Source organism: Panthera tigris, chromosome A1 (assembly GCF_018350195.1).
Source record: "Panthera tigris isolate Pti1 chromosome A1, P.tigris_Pti1_mat1.1, whole genome shotgun sequence".
NCBI classification, from domain to species: domain Eukaryota; kingdom Metazoa; phylum Chordata; class Mammalia; order Carnivora; family Felidae; genus Panthera; species Panthera tigris.
The window spans coordinates 135,830,570-135,851,940 of NC_056660.1; the positions used below are offsets into that span (position 1 = coordinate 135,830,570).

Below are 21,371 nucleotides of genomic sequence, written 5' to 3' on the forward strand. Positions count from 1 at the left end.
CCCACTCGCATTCAGTCTCTGTCTCTGTCAAAAATAAATAAACATTAAAAAAAATTTTAAAAATTTACAAAGAAAGAAAATGACAGTAATCAAAATTCTTGTCTTGTTCCTTTTCATAAAGGTGATGCTTCATTAAAGTAATACAGTGGCATTTAGGAAGATATCTTTTAGTAGATTTAAAAAGTTCTCTTTTATTCCTAATTTGCTGGGAGATTTTTTAAAAGATTGTAAATACATACCGAATTTTATCAAATGCTTTTTCTGAACCTATTGCAATGATTTCTTTCTAATTTAATCTGTTAATAAGATTAATGAGAAGTAGCAGAAAGAGAAATTAAGAAAACAATGTCATTTACAGTTGTACCCAAAATAATAAAACACTTAGGAATAAACTTAACCAAGAAGATAAAAGACTTGTATGCTGAAAACATTAATGAAAGAAATTGAAGATGATACAAACAAATGGAAAGATATTCCATGCTCATGGATTGGGAGGGCTAATATTGTTAAAAAGTGCATACTACCCAAAGCATCTATAGATTTAACGCTATCCCTATCAAAATACCAACAGCGTTTTTCACAGACCTTGAACAAATAACCCTAAAATTTGTATGGAATCACAAAAGACCCCATATAGCCAAAGCAATATTGAAAAAGAAGAACAAAACTGAAGGTATCACAATCCCAGATTTCAAGATCTTCTACAAAGCTATAGTAATTAAAACAGTATGGTACTGGTACATAGGCACTGGTAAATAAGCACATGGATCAGTGGGACAGAATAGAGAGTTCAGAAATAAACCCACAAATATATGGTCAATTAATTTATGACCATAGAAGGTAAGAATATGTAGTAGGAAAAAGAGAGTCTTCAATATATGGTATTAGGAAATTTGGACAGCTACATGCAAAAGAATGAAACTAGATCAGTTTCTACACCATACACAAAAATAAGCTCAAAATGGATTAAAGACCTAAATATGAGACCTGAAACCATAAAATTCCCAAAAGAAAACAGACAGTAATCTCTTTGACATCAACTGTTTAAACATTTTTGTAGATATGGCTCCTTTGGCAAGGGAAACAAAAGCATAATTCAGCTATTGAGACTACATCTCAATAAATAGCTTCTGCAGAGCAAAGGAAAACCATCAACAAAACTAAAAGACAACCTCCTGAATTGGAGAAGATATTTGCAAATGATATGTCCAATAAGGGGTTAATATCCAAAATATGTAAAGAACTTATACAAATCAACAACAAAAACCCCAAATAATTCAATTAAAAAATGGACAGAATAGACATTTTCCCAAGGAAGACACGCAGTTGGCCAACAGACACATGAAAAGGTGGCCAACATTACTAATCATCAGGCAAATGCCAATCAAGACCATAATATGATATCACCTCACACCTGTCATAATGGCTAAAATAAAAAGGATCTACTGTTGGTGGGAATGCAAACTGGTGCAGCCACTGTGGAAAATAGTATGGGTGTTCCTCAAAAAATTAAAAATAGAATTACCATATGATCCAGTAATTGTACTACTGGGTATTTACCCAAAGAAAACAAAAACATTAATTCAAAAAGATATATACATCCCTAAGTTTATCACAGCATTATTTAGAATAACTAAGGTATGGAAGGAACCCAGTGTCCATCTGGAGATGAATGGACTTGGACTATTACTCAGCCATTAAAAGGAATGAAATCCTGCCATTTGTAACAACATGGATGGATTTAGGTGGTATAATACTTTGTGAAATAAGTCAGAGAAAGATAAATACCACATTATTTCACTCATATGTGGAATTTAAGAAACAAAACAAATAAAAAGACAAACAAAAAACCAAACTTAACTATATAGAGAACAAACTGATGGTTGCCAAAGGGGAGGTGGGTGTGGGGATGGGTGAAATGAGTGAAGGGGATTACAAGTACACTTATCATGGTGAGCGCTTACTAATGTATAGAATTATTGAAAGATTTTCCTGTACATTTGAAACCAATAAAACACTGTATTGAAATCATACTGTCATCAAAAAATCTGGTAAAAATGAATCATATTTTTAGATCTTAGCATTAATACACCCTTGCATTCCTGGCATATGTACAACTTAGGTTTGATGTTTTATCTTTTTAAATTCTAAATTTCATTTGCTAATATTTTGTTTGACATTTTTTATACCTATGTTCATGAAGGTGTTTGGCTTATAGCCTGCCTTCCTTCCTTCCTTCCTTCCTTCCTTCCTTCCTTCCTTCCTTCCTTCCTTATGTTTACTTATTTTTGAAAGAGACAGAGACAGAGTGCCAGTGGAGAGGAGCAGAGAGAGAGGGAGACACAGAATCCGAAACAGACTCCAGGCTCTGAGCTGCCAGCACAGAGTTCAATGCGGGGCTCGAACTCACTAACCATGAGATCATAACCTGAGCCGAAGTGGGACGCTTAACTGACTGAGCCAACCAGGCGCCCCTAGGTTTTCTTTCTTATACCATTCTCATCTGGTTCTTATATCTTATTTGGTTCTTAACATCTTATTCTGATATTGAAACTATGCCTGCCAATTTAAATTGAGGAGTGTTCTCTCTTTTTCTATTACCTGGAAGAGTTTGCAATGTTTCCTAGAAATTTGATAGGCAGTTTTTAAATTACTAATTTAAAAGCTTTAATATTGGGACACCTGGGTGGCTCAGTTCAGCTCAGCTCAGGTCATGATCTCATGGTTTGTGAGTTTGAGTCCCACATCAGGTTCTGCGCTGACATTGCAGAGCCTGCTTGAGTCCTCTGTCTCGCTCTCTCTCTGCCCCTTCCTCTCTCTCTCTCTCTCTCTCTCTCTTTCTCAAAAATAAATAAACATTAAACAATGCTTTAATATTTATGGAAATATTAAGGGTTTAAATTTCTTGTTGATTCAATGTTAGTAGTTTTCTTTTTTTATGAGTTGTCTACTTCATCTAAAATTTAAATTATATTGTCGTAAAGTTATTCATAGTATTATCTCTTCAATCTCTGCTATAGATGCAGTTATATTCACTTTTCATTACCAATATAGAGCTTTAATTTATTATTTTTTAATTTATTTATTTTGAGAGAGTGTGCGCAGGGGAGGGACAGAGAGAGATGGAGAGAGGATCCCAGGCAGGCTCTGCACTGTCAGTGTCTAGAGCCCAATGTGGGGCTTGATCCCACAAACTGCAACATCATGATCTAAGCTAAGACCTAGAGTCAGATGCTCAACCAACTAAGTCACCCAGGCGTCCCAGAACTTTAATTTTAGTCCAGATTAATTTCTCCAGAGAAACGAAGCAGTCTTTTCAAAGAAGTAATTTTTGGCCTTGTTAATGTTGTCTATTGTTTTTTTCTAGCTCACTAACTTCTGACCTTATCTTCTATATTTTGTTGATCCTGACATATACAGTTTTTCTTATTTTCATATAACTGAAATGTGGACGAGGCTTTTAATTGTTGTTGGATAGGTAGCAGTTATAACATACTTGTCATTCTTCTGCCTGTGCATCAGACTTGTAGAGTGGAACAGTATCCCTAAGGCAATAGTGGTACCTTCACTTAAGAAATGCTGCACTGAGGGGCACCTGGGTGGCTCAGTTGGTTGAGCGTCCAACCTTGTCTCAGGTCATGATCTCACAGCTTGTGGATTTGAGCCCCACATCGGGCACTGTGCTGACAGCTCAGAGCCTGGAACCTGTTTCGGATTCTGTGTCTCCCTCTCTCTCTGCCCCTTCCCACTTGCACTCTGTCTCTGTCTCTCTTCAAAAATGAATGAAGATTAAAAAAATTTAAAGGAATGCTGCATCAACACAATACCATGTGGGAAAATCACAAACATTAACAACAGGAAGTTGAAAAAAAATTGAATGATATATGGGAAAAACTGTGACTAAGTAATTCTAAGGATAATTTTTTCGTTCTTTTTTTTTTAAGTTTATTTATTTATTTTGAGGTTGGGGGCAGAGAGAAAGAGAGAGAATCTCAAGCAGGCTGCACGCTGTCAGTACAGAGCCCTATGCAGGGCTGAATCTTACCAACTGTGAGATCATGACCTGACCTGAAATCAAAAGTCAGACACTTAACTGACTGAGCCACCCAGGTGTGCCTAATTTTTTTGTTTCTAACTGGTATATAAAACAACAATGCATATATCAGTAGCTTCTTAGATTAAGTGAAATCTCCTTCATTCTACTTGGATTCATTTTGCCATTCTTTTCAACTTTCTTATGTTGAATGCTTAGCTCATAAATTTTTAGCTTTTTTTATTTTCTAATGTAAACACTAAAGGTTATTGCTAAGTAAGAAGCTGTGAGGAGTGTGATACACACACACACACACACACACACACACAAACACACACACACTCTGATAGGAAACATGCAATTCCTGGGTTAGACACAAACACTGTTTACTATTTACAGCAAAAGCATCTGGAATATCTTCATGGTACTGGTTCCCCAGGTCCAAATCCTCATGGAGTGAAATGGTAAGGTTCTGGTTATAAATGTACATACCACCCTGAGGGCTGGAATGAGAAAGAATGGAAAAAGGAATAAAAGATCATGGCTTCCTCTACTCTATTTGAGTTCCCTTTTCCTACTCCTCAGACCAGAAAGAGAGGGTTTCTCTTAGCTTTTTTTCTACTCCTTAGCCAACTTTGGGCTGCTATTGAGTCCAGGCCAGGTGCTGTTGGAAAGAAGAAAAGTGGGAAAATCACTACCATTTGGTTCTTAAAATTTTGACCTCTTTACCCAGGCTTCCTGTTAGCAATCAGTTATAATTCAGATTTCTCTGAGCACTGCTGCATGCATGCTGTCCATGGTTGAGAGCTGCATTTGGTGAGAGACACCGAGTCAAATGTGTTCATTCCATCTTGTCTGGAACCAGGACCCTACTCTCATTCTGGAAGGATGGTTTTGTTGGGAGTACAGTTCTTTTTTTTTTTTTTATTAAAAAAATTTTTTTTAACATTTATTTTTGAGACAGGGAGAGACAGAGCATGAACAGGGGAGGGTCAGAGAGAGAGAGACACAGAATCTGAAGCAGGCTCCAGGCTCTGAGCTGTCAGCACAGAGCCCGACGTGGGGCTAGAACTCATGGACCGCGAGATTATGGCCTGAGCTGAAGTCGGCCACTTAACCGACTGAGCCACCCAGGTGCCCCCCCCTTTTGTTTTTAATTTTTTTTTTAAGTTGGGAGTACAGTTCTAAGTTGGTAGTTATTTTTCTCCCTGCTAACTACTCATCATTGCTATTGAAAAATTTGCTCTCAGACCACCATCACTTTGAAAGTAATTTGTCAGTTCTCTGGCTACTTTTCAGTGTCTTGTCTTGTCTTTCTGCTTCTTTTTCACCACAATGTATTTAGGTGTGGATATCTTTTTTTTCTCTGCCCTTTTGGGGGTATGTTGTGTTGTCTGGATTTGTGGAGTCACAATTATCACTAGTACTGGACATTTTTCAGTCGTTATTTCTTCAAATACTATCTCTTTTCAATCTTCTTTATTCTTTTTCTTCATACTCGTATTAGACACTAGTGTCTAATTAGTGTATTGATCATTTAAAAATTTTTTTTTAATTTGCTGATACTTCGACATCTTGGCGCCTTGCTGATACTGAACTTAGAGAGGGCTCAGCCAAATCTTAGAGATAGTAAATGACTCTCTCTTGGAGTCATTTCGTGAGCAAACTAACCAATCCAGAGCCCACACCCTTTACCACCTCATACTCAGGGCCAATATCCCCCTGCCCTAATCATGCCAGTGTCAGGTACCAGACAACTAGAGTCAGCCCCTACACTCTAGAACCCAATGCTATTATTCAAAATGGCCAGTCCTAAGCCTGCCTACCCTGCCTTGCCCATTCATTTCCATGGTAACTACAATAAACACTCTTGCCCATGTTTTCCCCTTGCTCCCCCTACTTCCTGACCAACCCTGGGCACTGAACGGTGTGCTGTGCCTCCTGTTTCTAGGGATCTGTGAGAATAACAACTTTTTCCTTCATGACAGTCATTTCTGTGCCTGCATTGCTTACCCTACTTGATTCAAACAAATCCCAGGCCTATTTTAGAACACTTAGATCTTCTTGGTGTATCCTGCATAGCTCTTTTCTTGTCATTCATATTTTTATATGCTCATTTAGTATCTCATTTCTTATTTATATTTTGGATTTATTCATTTGTTTTTCTAATTTAAATATTTTCTATGTATCTATTCTTATTCTGACAGTTTGAATATCTGCAGGCTTTACTGACCTAAAGCTATTATTTGTTTCTATTGGCTCTCATGCATGGTGGCTTAATTTCTCAAGTGCTTGGTTTACTTTGTGAGCTTATTGCTTGACCTTAATTCTGCTGGCCTAAATTGAAGATGCTGGGGGCTAAGGGGTACCAGTGACATGGGGCTGCTTTAACCTTCCTGTGTAGTGAAGAATTAACCTAAAGAGACATCTGGCCTTTTCTTTCAGCTACTTGAGGGTGATCTCTAGAGCTTTGTAATGTCCTGCTTGATAGGAGTGTGTTTATTTGTCTAGGGGCCTTGGCTAGCAGATAGTCTAACAATGTGATTTATAATGGGAGCTTTGGGCCATGTGGTATCAGTTTTGCCTCTTGAAGGGATTAGAGAGTAAACCTCAGAGAGGCAATGGAGACTAAAGGTAGCCACATGGGTTATGTGATTGAGCCTAAATAAAAGCTCTAGATATGAAAAGCTTCTATGGACTTTCCTGGACAGCAGTACTCCATAGGCATTGTTACACGCTGATGCCAGGAAAGTAATGCATCCATGACTCCAATGGGGAGAGGATCATGGAAGCTCCTCCTTTGGTACTTTTCCTGTATGTGCTTCTTCCCTTGGTTTATTTTAATTGGTATCCTCTTCCTGTAATAAAACATAACTGTGAATATAACAGTTTTCAGTAAACTCTGTGAGTCCTTCTGGAGAATTATTGAAATTGAGAGTGTTTTGGGAAACCCTGAGTATTTACCGCTGGTATCAGAAATGAGGGCACTCTTGTGTGCACACTGTGTGTCCTCTGACCTCACAGTTGGCTTAATATCACAGTTGGCATAACTTTTCACTTCGTCAGGTGTCTGGGCTCAATAGAAGGGAGTCTGAGGCTCCATTTCCCCACCTTAATCTTAGCCCAAGGCTCTGTATCTTTGTGGCCACCTGCTATAGGCAATACCCTTCTCTTCCTGGGTAGCCACTGCTAACCATTTGCACACAGATCTCATATTTATGTTTGTTTTTGTGTGCATGTATGGATCCTTGGAGACCTTATGTATTTCTTTTCATAACAACATAAGAATGTCATTCAATCTGGGATCTAGTTGTTCTTCAATTGGAATGTTCTTAGAATGTTAATCTACCAAGTAGGTGAATGTAGCAGCTTAATTCTATATTTAGTTTTATATTCCATGTTGTCACTTAATATGTCATTGGTATTTTCCTCTGTTGAAGTAATTCTGGCAAAAGCAACTTACAACCTGAGCTATGCTGGTCGCAGCTTGACATAGCTCAGATCACAATTATCTTTTGTCTGACTTATTTCAATGGCTGACTGAAAGGCACAGTCATAATCTCCTCCAAATCCCTCTTCATATTGCAGGTATAGCAATTGTCAAACATGGCAAATCTGATCACGTAACTCTCCTTAATGCAGATGCCAAGGCAAGAGGTCAAGCAGCTGTCTTGGAACATTAGGCTACTCACCCTTTAAGTACCAGAATAAGTTTCTTAGCTAGAGTTTCTCCCATAACCTGAAGCTGAGTGTCTGTTCTACAGTGTATGAAGCTCTATTCCCAAGGCTTTTGGGACTTCTCCAACCAGTTTCAGTGAACCCTTCCAATCCCACTTCCATCCTGAACGTATTGTCTAAGTTAATAGCTTGTCTTAAGCTATAGCCACTGAAGAGAGCTCTATTTGGGTTGTAGAGGGTGTTGCATTATGCCTAGAACATAGGAGAAGCCCAGTAAATAAGCACTAGTTTCCTGGAATGGCTGCATAGATGTGGGAATGTTTGTCTAGGCTTGATGAAAACAACAGTAATGATGTTAGTTGAAGGGGAAGGGACACTGCTCCCTCTTTACCCCACTCAAGAGCACTGGCCTCTGTCTACCTCCTCGAGGGCTGAAGGCTTGCTGATCTGATGATGGAACAGAGTCCCAAATACTGGTGGGTGGGGCAATGTGCCTTGAAAGGTGCCATCTTTGGGTCCCTCACCTCTCTCTTGTTCTTTGCCATTCACCTTAATTTGTAGATTGGTAAACTGTCACTTCTTTCTCTTTCAACTAAGAAGTTGGATAGTTGAACCCTGGGGGTCCTGAATGTTATTCATCTCTTTATCCCTCTCAGTAAGCACATCTGAGGTTGTTACTCCCTAAATTCAAATTTAGAGAGGGGGTATTAAGTCCTGTTAAGGTCTCAAGCAGAATCTATCTGTTCTTTCTTTTTTTAGAAAGTTTATTTATTAATTTTGAGAGAGAGAGTGTGAGTGGGGGAGGGGCAGAGAGGAGGAAGAGAGAGAATCCCAAGCAGGCACCGTGCTGTCAGTGCAGAGCCCAATGTGGGTCTTGATCTCACTAACTGTGAGATCATGACATGAGCCGAGATCAGGAGTCGGATGCTTAACCAACTGAGCCACTCAGGTGCCTCCAGAATCTACCTGTTCTAACTCAATGTATCTTTTTTATTAAATTTTTTTAAACATTTATTCATTTATGAGAGACAGAGAGCACGAGCAGGGTAGGGGCAGAGAGAGAGGGAGACACAGAATTGAAGCAGGCTCCAGGCTCCGAGCTGTCAGCACAGCACCCGACACGAGGCTTTAACTCATGAGCTGAGAGATCATGACCTGAGTTGAAGTCAGATGCTTAACCGACTGAGCCACCCAGGTGCCCCATCTAACTCAATATTTTTAACAGACCTCTTTTCAGAATGTCAGGCATTTGAACACTATTAATTAATTGGTTTTTTATTTTCATTCTGCTACTGCGTGTTGTGTTTACCTTCTTAAAATCTTGCTGTTAGAGAGAAGATGTGATTGCAGGGCAGGATTGTCATTCCTGGGTTTCTGATCATGACCATGAATATAGTGAAAACAACCTCACCCTTCCTCCTAGTAATCACTATGAAGTAAGAACTCATCATGCAGTTATAATTCCCAGCACTGACTATCTTCTGCTGCTGCTTCTGAAGAAGGAATAGGGAAGGAAAAGAGGAGAGACATGGTGAGCTATCAGAGGTGAGGTTCTTATAATCAGGATGCAATCCATTACTGGACACTTGATGCAGGTTCCATAGGTGATTCCAAGAACATTGTTTTGTGAACCAAGGTAGGTGGAATTTCACCCAAGTGAGACAATTTCTTTTAAGTGACTAAAGCAATATGACTAGTGTAGACAACCAAGTTAAAAGACTGGCCTAAGAGCTGAACATTTCCCACTACCGATCACCCCCACTTACTTCCACTGGCCTTATGCCTGTCTTTACCCCACCCTGAATCAAAATATAACTCCACACAAAACCTTAGCAGTATTAATAGAATGAATTTCACTGTGTTTGGTGAGCCAGTAATGAGGCAATGATGTCTGGATTTTATTAAATATCCTAAGTAAGTCAATTACCATTAAAGGAAATAGAAGCACACACATTATTTGTTTTGAACAGTGATAATACAATGAGTGGCCCCCAGATCATGCAGGGGCTCTTACAGAACTGGAGGGTCTGTAGGTGTCTCTATCCTTGGAGCTGTCCAGTGATGTCTCCAGGGGGGAGGCGGATGATGTGGGCTAACAAACATACATATTCCACACAGGGCAGCTGCCAACTGCTACCAAATCCCTCATTAGGGTCTCCAGAACCTGTCCCTCCCTGGGAGGCAGCCAGTGTTCTCATTCCACAGAGGAGGAAGATGAGGTAGAGAGAGAACAAAGTGTCAGAGTGAACCTGGGACAAAATCAGGATTGGGACTCCGTGTTCTCACTGTCTTTTACTAGCTCTTTCTGACTCTTGGAAGCAGTTACCTGTGGGCAGTGAGCGGCATGTTCTCTGCCATCACTCAAATCACTTTTTCCACTAATGAGGCTCTGGCTCAGGCAACTCAAAAAGTAATTGGCAAGTCTTTGGTTCCCATGCTGAACTTCCTGAGATGGTAAGAATAGATGGTTTGTGCGTATAGTTTAGTATGGTTTAGTAAGGCAGACTACCTGGGCCATGTTATCTATATCTGTGTATACTATTGTATCTTTTACCTACCTAAGGATTACGGAATAGGTCAAGAAAAATAGATGTGACAATAAAAGATCAATACCCAGGACCTGAAGAAAAAAGTATAATCTGACTAATGGAGGTAGTTAGAAGCATCCAGATTTTGAGAAAGGAGGCCCATTGTCATTTCTTGAAGATACTTACATTTCGATCAATGGGTTAACCATTCGTGGCTATTCTCTTGGAATGGAGTGTTAGGAACAGGTGCACATCTGCATAGAATGGCATCAGTACAGAAATATGTTGCCTCTACTCCAAGCTGCATTCATTCTTAATCCCAGTGGAGAAACTGAGGCAGGTTAATAGTTTTGCCAGAGCCAGAGATGATCATATCCTTTCTTGGTGTTCAGGTTATCAGCAAGGCCCTGGTTTGGATTTCATTTCTGCCCTATTTGTGGGGGACAGGTGGCAAGAGACACAGGGCTCATCTAACTATCCTTGGAGTTGGCTGCAAACAGGGCTGAGATACCATAAACTCCTCCCCTGCATCCACTAAGGAAGGTTCAATACCCATCTGACCTCAGGGGATTGTCTACAGGCTTAATTACATAGCTCTGTTTCTTTCATCTGAGCATATCAAAGGATTCTATAAAACTGAAGGAGTGTGGTGATGTCTCCTTGTGGGCTTTTTTTTTTTCAAGCCCTCTTGCAAATCACTTTAAAAAAAATTGACACCAACAAATTGTTCCCTGATATATGACGCACAGCATTTGCTAAGCTCCCTGATCATTCATCACAGATCAGGCCACAGGCAGCGTGGGCTCAGCTTGGTCCGGAAACTTACTTCAAGTCTAATTGTTTATTCATTGGTGGGATCATTGAGGTCCAGGAGTGACAGGCGATTGGCTCTGTGGGAGGATGTGGTGGGAGGGAGATGATAGGTTTGTTATGTCTCTGTTCCAGCAAGATTATTGCTGCCGGGAGACAGCTCTCATATTGACTCTGTTAAGTGTTTGAATATTTTCTGTTGACTTGTTATTGAGAAAAATGGGTTGATATGTCTGTTCACATTATTAAAAAAGAAAGTGATGAAAGTGTTCTTATATTGGCATAGGCATCAAGCACCCAGAAAGGCCAGTTAGGACAGCACCTTGGAGCAAAGTGTGAGTGCGTGTGTTAACAGTGCCATGACCTCAACTCCCTGGTATGTTTGGGGCTGCCACAGTAGAAGAAAAGCAGGACAGGGAAAGAGTAAACTGGCCTGGGACAGTGGGATAGGGAAGGGGACCAATGAGGACCAATGGGATGGTGACCCCAAATCCTCAGTGCAAGGGGGCATATTGATATTTCTGATCTTGCTGCCAGCCTAAGATAGCATGAAATCAGGGCTTCCAAGAGATAGCTATCACTCTTGGTTGCGTCGGAATGTCCAAGGTATAAACCAGAGGTTTACCTAAGCTAGTATAGGGAGGAAGAACTAGTCCCAAGAAAGGGAGCAGGAGAGAGTCAAAGGAGTCCAGGCTCCCATTTCGTTAGGATGGAGTAGGAAGGTGGCCTCCAGCCTCAATGGGGGTAACATCTCATAACATAGGACATGAGCAAAAGGCCATCCCCATGTAGTTTTGGGAATGAGGTAAGCACTGTTTGCTTCTTCTGTGGACTCCAAACACAAGCATCAGACCATTCTATTATGATAGACCAGCTTGTGCAGATGGAGCTTCTAATGTACCTTCCAGTCCAAAAGGCTTAGCGCCATAGCTCGGCTGATCAAGTCCAGGCAGGGAGCCCTATAAGAAGAAAAAAGAAAGCTTCTTCTGAAATCTTTTGTATGCTTCTCTCCCTGGCCTGAAATTGTCTCTCTGAGGTTACCAGTGACTTCACTGCAGATTGGAAGGGCTTCCCTCCAGTTATTCTACATGGCATCCTGTCTTCTTCAAATCTCTTCTCTCTTGGCACATCTCTAGTTTTCTTTCTGTCTCTCTGGTGACTTGTTTGTACTTTCTCTGGATCTCTTACATGTAGGATTCCCTGAGGTTCTACTGTAGAAGCATTTCTCTCTCACTCTCTGACCTCCTTCTGTGTAATCTGGTTCCATTCCCTTGGCTCTTGTGATAATCACTTTGGGCTGCTGTGACAAACACTATAACAAAACATTGGTTTAAGCGGTAGAAATGTATATTCTCATACTTCTGGAGGCTAGAAGTCCAGGATTGAGGTGCCAGCATGCTTGGTTTCTGTTGAGAACTTTCTTCCTGGCTTATCGACAGCTGCTTTCTTACAGTGTCCTCACATAGGGGTGGGAGAGCATGCTGACTGGTGTCTCTCCTTCTAGGAACATGATACCCTCATGAGTGCTTCACCTTGTTACTCCATCTCAACCTGATGATCTCCCAAGTCCCCATCTCCAAATACAATCACATTGTGGGTTTCAAAATATGAATTCTGGGGGGACGCAATTCAGTTCACAGCAGCTCTTGGTCATTTCCTAATGCACATTCCTAGCCCAGAGTTTTCTCCTGAGCAATTCGTCTCTATTTCTAACTGAAGTAAGCTGACATGTAATTAGCCTACATACTCATGGGGGTCTCACACAGAACACATTATCTTCTGCTCAAACCAGTCACTTGTGTTGTACTTCATAGATTAATTAATGGTACCATCATTCTAGGTGAAAGACTCTTCTCTCCTGGTGTTTGAGTTTGATATCCCTCTCAGGCCTGTTCATGGGTGGCCCAGAACCACTCTCCATCCAGGCTGGGCTTCTGAGCACAGGAGTTAATAACGTATACAAGATTGGGGCCACTTCTCTTCCTTTGACTCCAGTGATTTAACTCTTTAAGCCTATGATTCTCAAACCTGGCTCTAGGTTAATATGAGAGGTTTTAAGAGATACTGGTGCCTGGCCTCCACCCTGGGCCAATGAATCTGTCTCCAGGCAAGGGGCCCAGGCTTCCCTGGGTTGCATAGGGAGAGTTAAAGCTTAACGGCTATAAGCCACTCCATCTGAGGACTCGTGGCAGGTGTCTCGTGGCTCTTACAGTTGGTTGGGGACCTTCTTCTCTGGAACAGGAAGCTTCTGGAGCTTATCTTGCTTCTCCTTTCTTTCCAGGTCCATCCATGTCCTAAACCTTAGCCTAGCTCCTACCTCTGACCCTGTTCCTGCCTTTTGGGCTCATCACCTGTATCCTATTTCCTGGATTGACCGTGAAAGTCTCTAAAAGCTTCAACTTGGACCCCTTCTAGGATCTGGTCTTGCTTAGCATCAGTAACCCCCTCCAACCCACCCTTAGGAGGGTCTAGAAAGTTCTTTGCTATATTCTTAAGGAAACACCAGCATTACTGCACACACAGAGGATGTTTAATACATGCTGTTGCTGTCTGAGCCCCAAACTGATTTTGGCTATTACTGAGTGCTGCTGATAAAACCAGCAGCTGTTTTTAATGATCAATTTCCTTCTTTCTTTGAACAGCTTATTTAGAAGAGGAAAGAAGAGGCATGTGGCATTTGCTGGAGGAGATACCTAATTTATCATCTGGCAGTTTTCTGTGCTTTATTGTGGGTATACAACACAGACAAGGGGCAATGTGCTAACCCCAGGACTGGCCTGGACACGACTTTAATTTAGATTTTTGCATCAGATTGTGTTTGCTCTCTGAAAACTGACTGCACTTTGAGACCCCTAAACAATAGTAAATCTTAAGAATTCAATATTAATAAGAACAAGATACCCAACACGTTAGAAAAACTGGCAAAAGATATAACAGGCAGTATGAAATACTGAGATAAAAACTGACTAATAAGCATTAAAGAATGCTGAACTCCTCTATTAATTAGGGCAATACGAATTAAAAGATAATATCCATTTTTCAGTAAGCCAGAGATATCAATGGACAATTAACAGAAGAAGAAATAAACATGACCAGTAAATGTGAGAAGATGCTCCTTGTCACAGTACCCAGGAAACTGCATTTTTTTACATGTGTAGTTTTTTTAACGTTTGTTTATTTTTGAGAGATAGAGAGACACAGCATAAGTGGGGGAGGGGCAGAGAGTGAGGGAGACTGAATCCGAAGCAGGCTCCAGTCTCTGAGATGTCAGCACAGAGCCCGACATGGGGCTTGAAGCCACGAACTGTGAGATCATGACCTGAGCTGAAGTGGGCAGCTTAACCGACTGACCTACCCGAGGTGCCCCTATGTGTGTATTTTTAAAAATTTATTTATTTAAATTCAAGTTAGTTAACATGCAGTGTAGTATTGGTTTCAGGAGTAGAACCCAGGGATTCATCACTTATGTCTAACACCCAGTGCTCATCCCAAGTGACCTCCTTGGTGCCCATCAGCCATCAATCCCATCCCCCATCCACCTTCCCTTCAGCAACCCTCAAGGGAACTACAGATTTATTGATTGATTGATTGATTGATTGATTGATTTTTGTTTTCACATTTCAACTTTTTAATCAGCTCCATGAAAGACATCCTAAATGCTAAGTGAAACACAACAGAATATTTTTTCTTCCCTTATTAAAGAAAAGACATTTGCAAGTTCTAAGAAACTTCTGTGTATCAGGGTGGTGACCTTGAATAAAAAACAAAACAAAACAAAACCCAAACCACCTCTAATCATGTTCTTGCAGCTGCATTTAGAAATTGCTTTCTAATCATGATAAACATTGTATACAGGTTTTTAAAATGTCCCTAAATGCACATCATTTGAAAAAAAAAGTGACCAAACATTTTTTGCCATAGCCCGTAATCCTGAGAGCCCAAACTAAAAAACTGGTAAAAAGAAAAATACCCAGACTCTACAAATGTCCCAGGACTTGTCTTTAAATGGGAGAAAAAACTTTAAAAGACATATGGAACTTTCTACAAGGTCTTTGTAACAAGCTACCTTGAGAGCTCAATTCAAAAATAGAAGTTGATGTACTAAACAGATTTTTCAGTGCAGCTCCAAAAATCTTTATAAATACAGCCATTTGGAAGGATGATCCTGGATCAGAAGTTTTATTCCTTGTGTATCTACATTAGGTGCACAAGCTTCATCTCAGTTGTCATAATTATCTCTGTAATTTCCTCCTGAGTAGCGGTCATAACCGCCCTGGCTGCCACCATAGTCTCTGGACCTTCCATATCCATATCCATATCCATACCCATATCCTCCAGGACGACTGTCGTATCTACCACTCCCATAGCCCTGGTCCCCACCACCTCTCCATTCATTGCTCTCATGGCATCTGAGGCATGCTCTGGGTTGGTGAAGGTGATGAAACCAAAACCCCAGGATCCCTGCGTCTCCCCGTCTTTGACAACGACCACTTCAGAAATAGGACCGAAGCTGCTGAAGTGGTCTTCCAGAGCCTGCTCATCGGTGTTGAAATTGAGCCCTCCCATGAAAAGCTTCCCTTCTTCAGAAGACATGGCAGTCAATTCGGGTACTGCAAGTTAAGCAAAAGGACTAGAAGAAGAGCTACCGCCATGGAGAAGAGAGACTGGGGGAACTACAGATTTAAAGATACTGTTTTTCACCAATCATATTAGTAAACATTGCTATGCTGCAAGGTGTGGGGAAATGGATATATACAGAGACAGCTATCATATGTCACACATGGGGTTATAAATTGTATTATATTCTGGAGGGCGACTTTATCAACTTATACTAAAAATTTGGTCAGTGTATGTTAAAATTTTGTCAATTTAAAAGTTTACTTTGATTCAGAACTATTTTTATAACTTCATTTTGTCCTGAAACATCTTGTCAGAGCAGACTAGAGCAACTTTGAGACTGCAGGCAACTGTTAAGTGGTCCAGTGCAGGATTCTAAGTGACATCTCTTATTAACCCTTACTTGGACATATTCTAGACAATTGTTGGCCAAAACCATGAAATAGAGCCTCTTGCTTATTTTAAGCTTATTAAAAAAGGCAACCAATTGGCACATTTTGGCTTGTCTGTTTTATATAAAGGGCCTATACAATGTTCTACATTGATGTTCTACAATAGGGATGAACAAACTTTTCCTGTAAAAGGCCAGACAGTAAACATTTTAGGCTTTGTGGAACACGGAGTTCTTGTCACTAAACTTTGCAGTGGTAGCAAGAAAGCAGCCATAGGTAATATATCAGCTAATGAGTGAGGTGGTGCTCTGGTAGAACCTTATTTATGGACACTAAAAATTGAATTTCATAAAAACTTCACAGGTCATAATATTATCATTCTTCTTTTGATTGTTCCTCCCAAGCATTAAAAAATATAAAAGCCGGGGCACCTGGGTGGCTCAGTAGGTTGAGCGTCTGACTTCGGCTCAGGTCAGGATCTCTCGGTCTGTGAGTTCGAGCCCCGTGTCGGGCTCTGTGCTGACAGCACAGAGCCTGGAGCCTGCTTCGGATTCTGTGTCTCCCTCTCTCTCTGCCTCCCCCGCTTGTGCTCTGTCTCTCTCTGTCAAAAATAAATAAACGTTAAAAAAATTTAAAAAATATATAAAAGCCATTCTTTGTTCAAGGACTGTACAAAACAGGCAACGGGCTGGATTTGGCCTGCAGGCCTTAGTTTGCCAAACTCTGTGTTACGTTATCACTTGTTTCTTAGAAATTAGAAATTGCTGCAGCACTATTTTATGTTATCTAACATGCCGTAACTATATTAAGTAACTATATCTTAAAAACTAACCATTGTTTTCCAAACAAAAATTAAAAACCACTTCAATGCAAGCAAAGTCAGGTCCATTGTCAATATTTAAAAATTATTATTTTGTTAAAGGCTAGGGTTTTAATAATCCTTCCTATGATCCATTCTTGTGCATTTTTCCCCCCTGCGGTTAGGCCCCAAATCTTTTGTATTGTCACTCCTATGGATACTTCAGAGGTCAGCATCAGACCAAGACAGCCGATGGTGGTCACCTGGGGTAGCCCATCCGTATGGTCTGATGCATGTCCTGGATCTGGCAGCCAAATAGCTGGCTTGTTAGCATCAGGATAGTAGTTATGATCTAATATTCCAACATTAGAACATAATATGGATATATTATATAATATGGATACCCCAAGGTATCCATAGTCAGAATCGTCCTGAAAGTAGCCAGTTATGTCCAGCACCAGTAGCCTCATTTAAAGCCACTGGCTAAGTTCTGAAGAGAGAGAGAGCTAGTCAGTTGAACTGAAAGGTGGTGTATCCTTACCCATTGGGAAAAAAACTAGCTTCTTGCCACTACATTCGTATGTTAGAGTGAAGGAAGAGTGAAAAGAGTGAGAGCTCCCTTTATTTCAATAGTTTATGCAGCTTCCTTGTCCTGACCAAGTGCAGACTTTGCCTTGCCCAACCAAATTAATGTTACGTTTTTGGTTGTTATGATAGTTTCCAGGTTAGTTTTGCTGTAAAAATCTTAGCCACAGGCTTCTTTGCGGTAACTAATTGGCTCTAAGGCAGTTTTCCCGTAGAAGATATAAGAATGAAAAATAAGAGAGGCACGTTAAAGAGGACACAATGAAACATGAAAAAAGTTAAAAATCTTAATTATTAACTTCTTTCGTTAAGAGAGGTATCAATTTTTCAAACACTGGCACGCACATTTGTAACTGAGCTCTGTATTGTGTGTCAAAGCCTTCCATACTTGTTCCGTTTTGGTTTATTGTTACTTGTCTGTTGTTAGACATTCCAAAGTTCTATGGGAAAGTGTTAAATGTTGTAATTCATTTGTAACTGAACTTGTTACCACTGCAGCTGGTAGGTTACTTTCTAGATAGTATGTGATCTGGTTTGTACTCTCTTATTCCACACTTCCAGTGTGTCTTATCATCATGTTTTCTACCAAGTCCATATATATGTAGTTGTTATCACTATTTTAAGACTATCACATCACTTGTCATGGTATAGACAATTATGAAGGCTGGCTACGGTTTATATAATATAAAAATTGGAACTCTGTCAATGGGGAAATGAAACCAAACTGTGAACCACTTATCTTTTATGGCAAAATTACCTTATGGCCAATTAGTTTTGCAGTGAAAATGTTTGTGGCAAAAATGCTTACAGCAAAGATAGTAGTTATGGTTATGGATGGTAATGGTGAAAATACCAGACACAGTTGGAAGAGACTTCTAGATTTTTTTTCGTATGGCAACCAACAATGCAAGCAGATGATTCTGGTTATTGTGGACCCCAGGCTCTAATGCATATACCAAGGATCTACATTTCCAAGGAACTCTGCAAACCACAGACAGGATACCAAAGAAGCTATCTCTCTTTTATTAATAAGCTAGTATGAAGACAGGTGGAATTAAGCTGTAGGATTCTACCTGAGGAATTCCAAGCCACAGTCTTCTTCAGAAGTATCTGAACTGAAACAAAACAAAAAAAGAACTCTCTGAACTTTGAGCCACCTTTCAGATGGCGCAACTAAACAGGAAGGAATGGAATATCTTCATGGGATGAGTGTTAACTTTCTGGGTTTGTATGTGTTCAATCTGTGCAGCTGGAATCCTTTCTAGCTTCACTTGCAAGAATTCAAAAACAATATGATTGTATGCCAAGTAGATGTAGATGAGCCAAGAAGCTTTTGTGTATTCTTCTCTTCATGCTGGTGAGTGGGAGGACATCCTTGAGTCCAATCTGTAAGCTTTATCGTATGACCAGCTAACATCAAGAGGCAGAGATGGCCCAGAATGTTCTTTATGTTAATGGTGGACTTTCAGTTATGCTTAAACTTCCACATCTATCATCTCATTGATCTTGGATAAAAGCTACTGTTGAGCTTGTATGAAAACTTGCCTTTTGTCCAAATCATGAGCCTTTATGTGGGTAGGATACCAGTCCACAATTTGTTCCCTTACTGGTTTGTGCTTGTTATACTTCCATGATTGGAACACAGCAAGAGCTGTGGAGGGCATGCATTTGGAAAAAATAGTTACAGGTAAGGAGCCCTTCCCATCCTGGCTACAAATGTCCACTTTTGAGTCATAATGTGAGACGAAATACCATCCCATTGAGTGTGCAGCTGATTGCTTATGCATCCTTTTGACACTTTAATTGGTGTTAATTAGTATTTTGACTAGTATTTACTTAGTATTTTGATAGTTTAATTAGTGTTACAATGGCATGTTTCATTACCCATAAGAGTGCAGTCAAGCACTGGACATTGATTAGATGAGCTGCATCAGGCTGTGTGCATGAGGTCTGTATACTCTCATCTAGTGTCTCTAGGAGGTTAGCTGCTGTATTCACTTCACTTGGATCATTGCATGTTGTCCATGACTCAGCTACTTCTTGAGTGAAACACAGAGAAAACCCTTGTTTCCTCTTCTTCAGGACTTAGGTGGTGTCCACATCTATTCCCCCCAGGATTACCTTTATCACTCAGAGAAGGAGCTGCGGTTGCAGGCTGGAATGGATCCCAGAGCGGAGGTAAGTTTGTTGCTGCCAGCAGCATCATTCCTGATGACCTCCATGGCCGTGCCCAACTCAATCAAATCAGCTTTGAGTAGCCTTTGTCCACGGAGCGTTTTAAAAAAATCCGTGGTGTAGCCCCTCTCAATTATGCTCAAGGGGGCAGGCTCTGCCTATCATGGGAGTCTGAGTTGTCTTTCACCTGTTGTAGCTGGGCTTCTTAGACCTTTCTCCATGTCAACTGCCCCTTCCTCATCATTCCCAAAGCCAGTCTGAGAGAGGTTTAAAACCATATTAAACTTTTGAATGTGTATATCTTTTGCCCAGAAATATTACTTTTTAGAATTTATTGTAGCAAAATACTCGTCAATACATATATATTCTATTCCATTGTTTATAATAATAAAAAAATTAGAAATAACCTAAATAGCCTTCAGTAGGGGAATGCTTGTGATAAACAATGTGAACATACAGTGCTGTTATACAACAGGTGCAGAGTATGAGGTAGGTCTACAGGTCTATAAAGTTGCATGAACAGTATCTGAAACCTACCGTTGAGTGAACAAAAGGAAAGTCACAGATCGGTTGATGTCATTTCTATAGGGTAATAATTAACGACAACAAAAAGGAACCTATGTATTTTCATAAGTATGACTATGAGTATCTGTGCATGCAAATATGGCTAGAAGGATTCAGGCCTAACTGGTAATGGTGGTTTCCTCTGCAGAGAGACTGGGATTGGGGGTTCTGGGAAAGAGGCGACTACATGTAACATTTAATATATTTACTGTGGGCATGTATTTGTGCTCACTTGTGTAATTAAAAGTAAATAATAATTTTTCAAAGAAAAAGAAATAAAATTAAAGAGATGGATTTTAAAAATTCAACATTAAGAAATTAGCAGTACTGTGGTCTGTACTCTGGATTCCGCACGTGCAGATAGCTTCATGTAGATGACCTGGGTGCCCGAGAACCCTGCCACTGACACTATGTAGGGCTGTTCAGAAGCCATGTTCTTGCCGTGGGCACAGGGCTGCAAGTTCTGGGCTGGAGATTTAGTGAGGAAATGATAATGATCAACTCTGTTTAGCATGAGGGATATGATAGTTGGGAGGGAGATGTAGGGAAGGAAAAAATTTTCTCTACCCATCCTAGGTTCATTGACTGGGGTTCTGCAAATGAGACCAACAAAAGAGAGATTAAAGGAGAAAAATAGTCAGAAGTTTATTAATGCGTCCATCTGAGCATACACATGGGAGGACTCCATGATGAATACCTCAAAAGGATGGTAAGAACTTGGGCTAATACGGCTTCTTAGCAAAAGAGCGATGAATTTGTAGAGAAGTGACAAGCTCAAAAGGACTTTGAGCTTCTAGAGAAGGCAAATTGTGGGAAGGTAAATATATAGGGGAAAATAATGGAAGATAAGGTTGTTTTTAGCAAGGTTTATTATGTAGATCCCTTTGATGCCATCTCTGGATTGATGAGTCTAGAGTTGTCTCTGGTGAGTAAGTATCGTCCTGCCCTTCCTGGTAGATATGGGGTGTGCAGAGAGTTGTTATTGTGTTTGTTTCTTCTCCACTGCCTTCAAGCTCAAAATAATCCTTATACCAGAGTGGCATATTTTGGACTGGCATTCTCTGAACCCCTTCAGAGATATTCTAAGGAAAGGGACTATAGCTAAAATCTTATGTGTGTAAGAAGGGAGTAAAGTTATCACACTCAGATGTGAAGATTGTACCACAGCCAGGAAGCAGGAAATCTTCCCC

The 21,371-nt window shown here is 40.3% G+C and overlaps 1 long non-coding RNA gene and 1 pseudogene across 1 annotated transcript; one reads left to right on the top strand and one right to left on the bottom strand.

Annotated features, from left to right (window-relative positions):
* Nucleotides 1–9,082: 9,082 nt before the first annotated feature.
* LOC122239370 lies at nt 9,083–20,884 on the top strand. Its single transcript, XR_006218372.1, has 3 exons — nt 9,083–9,256; nt 19,525–19,620; nt 20,758–20,884. It is a non-coding gene; the product is annotated as an uncharacterized LOC122239370 (long non-coding RNA).
* On the bottom strand, nt 14,940–15,665 carry LOC102970597 (annotated as a pseudogene).
* Nucleotides 20,885–21,371: the final 487 nt, after the last annotated feature.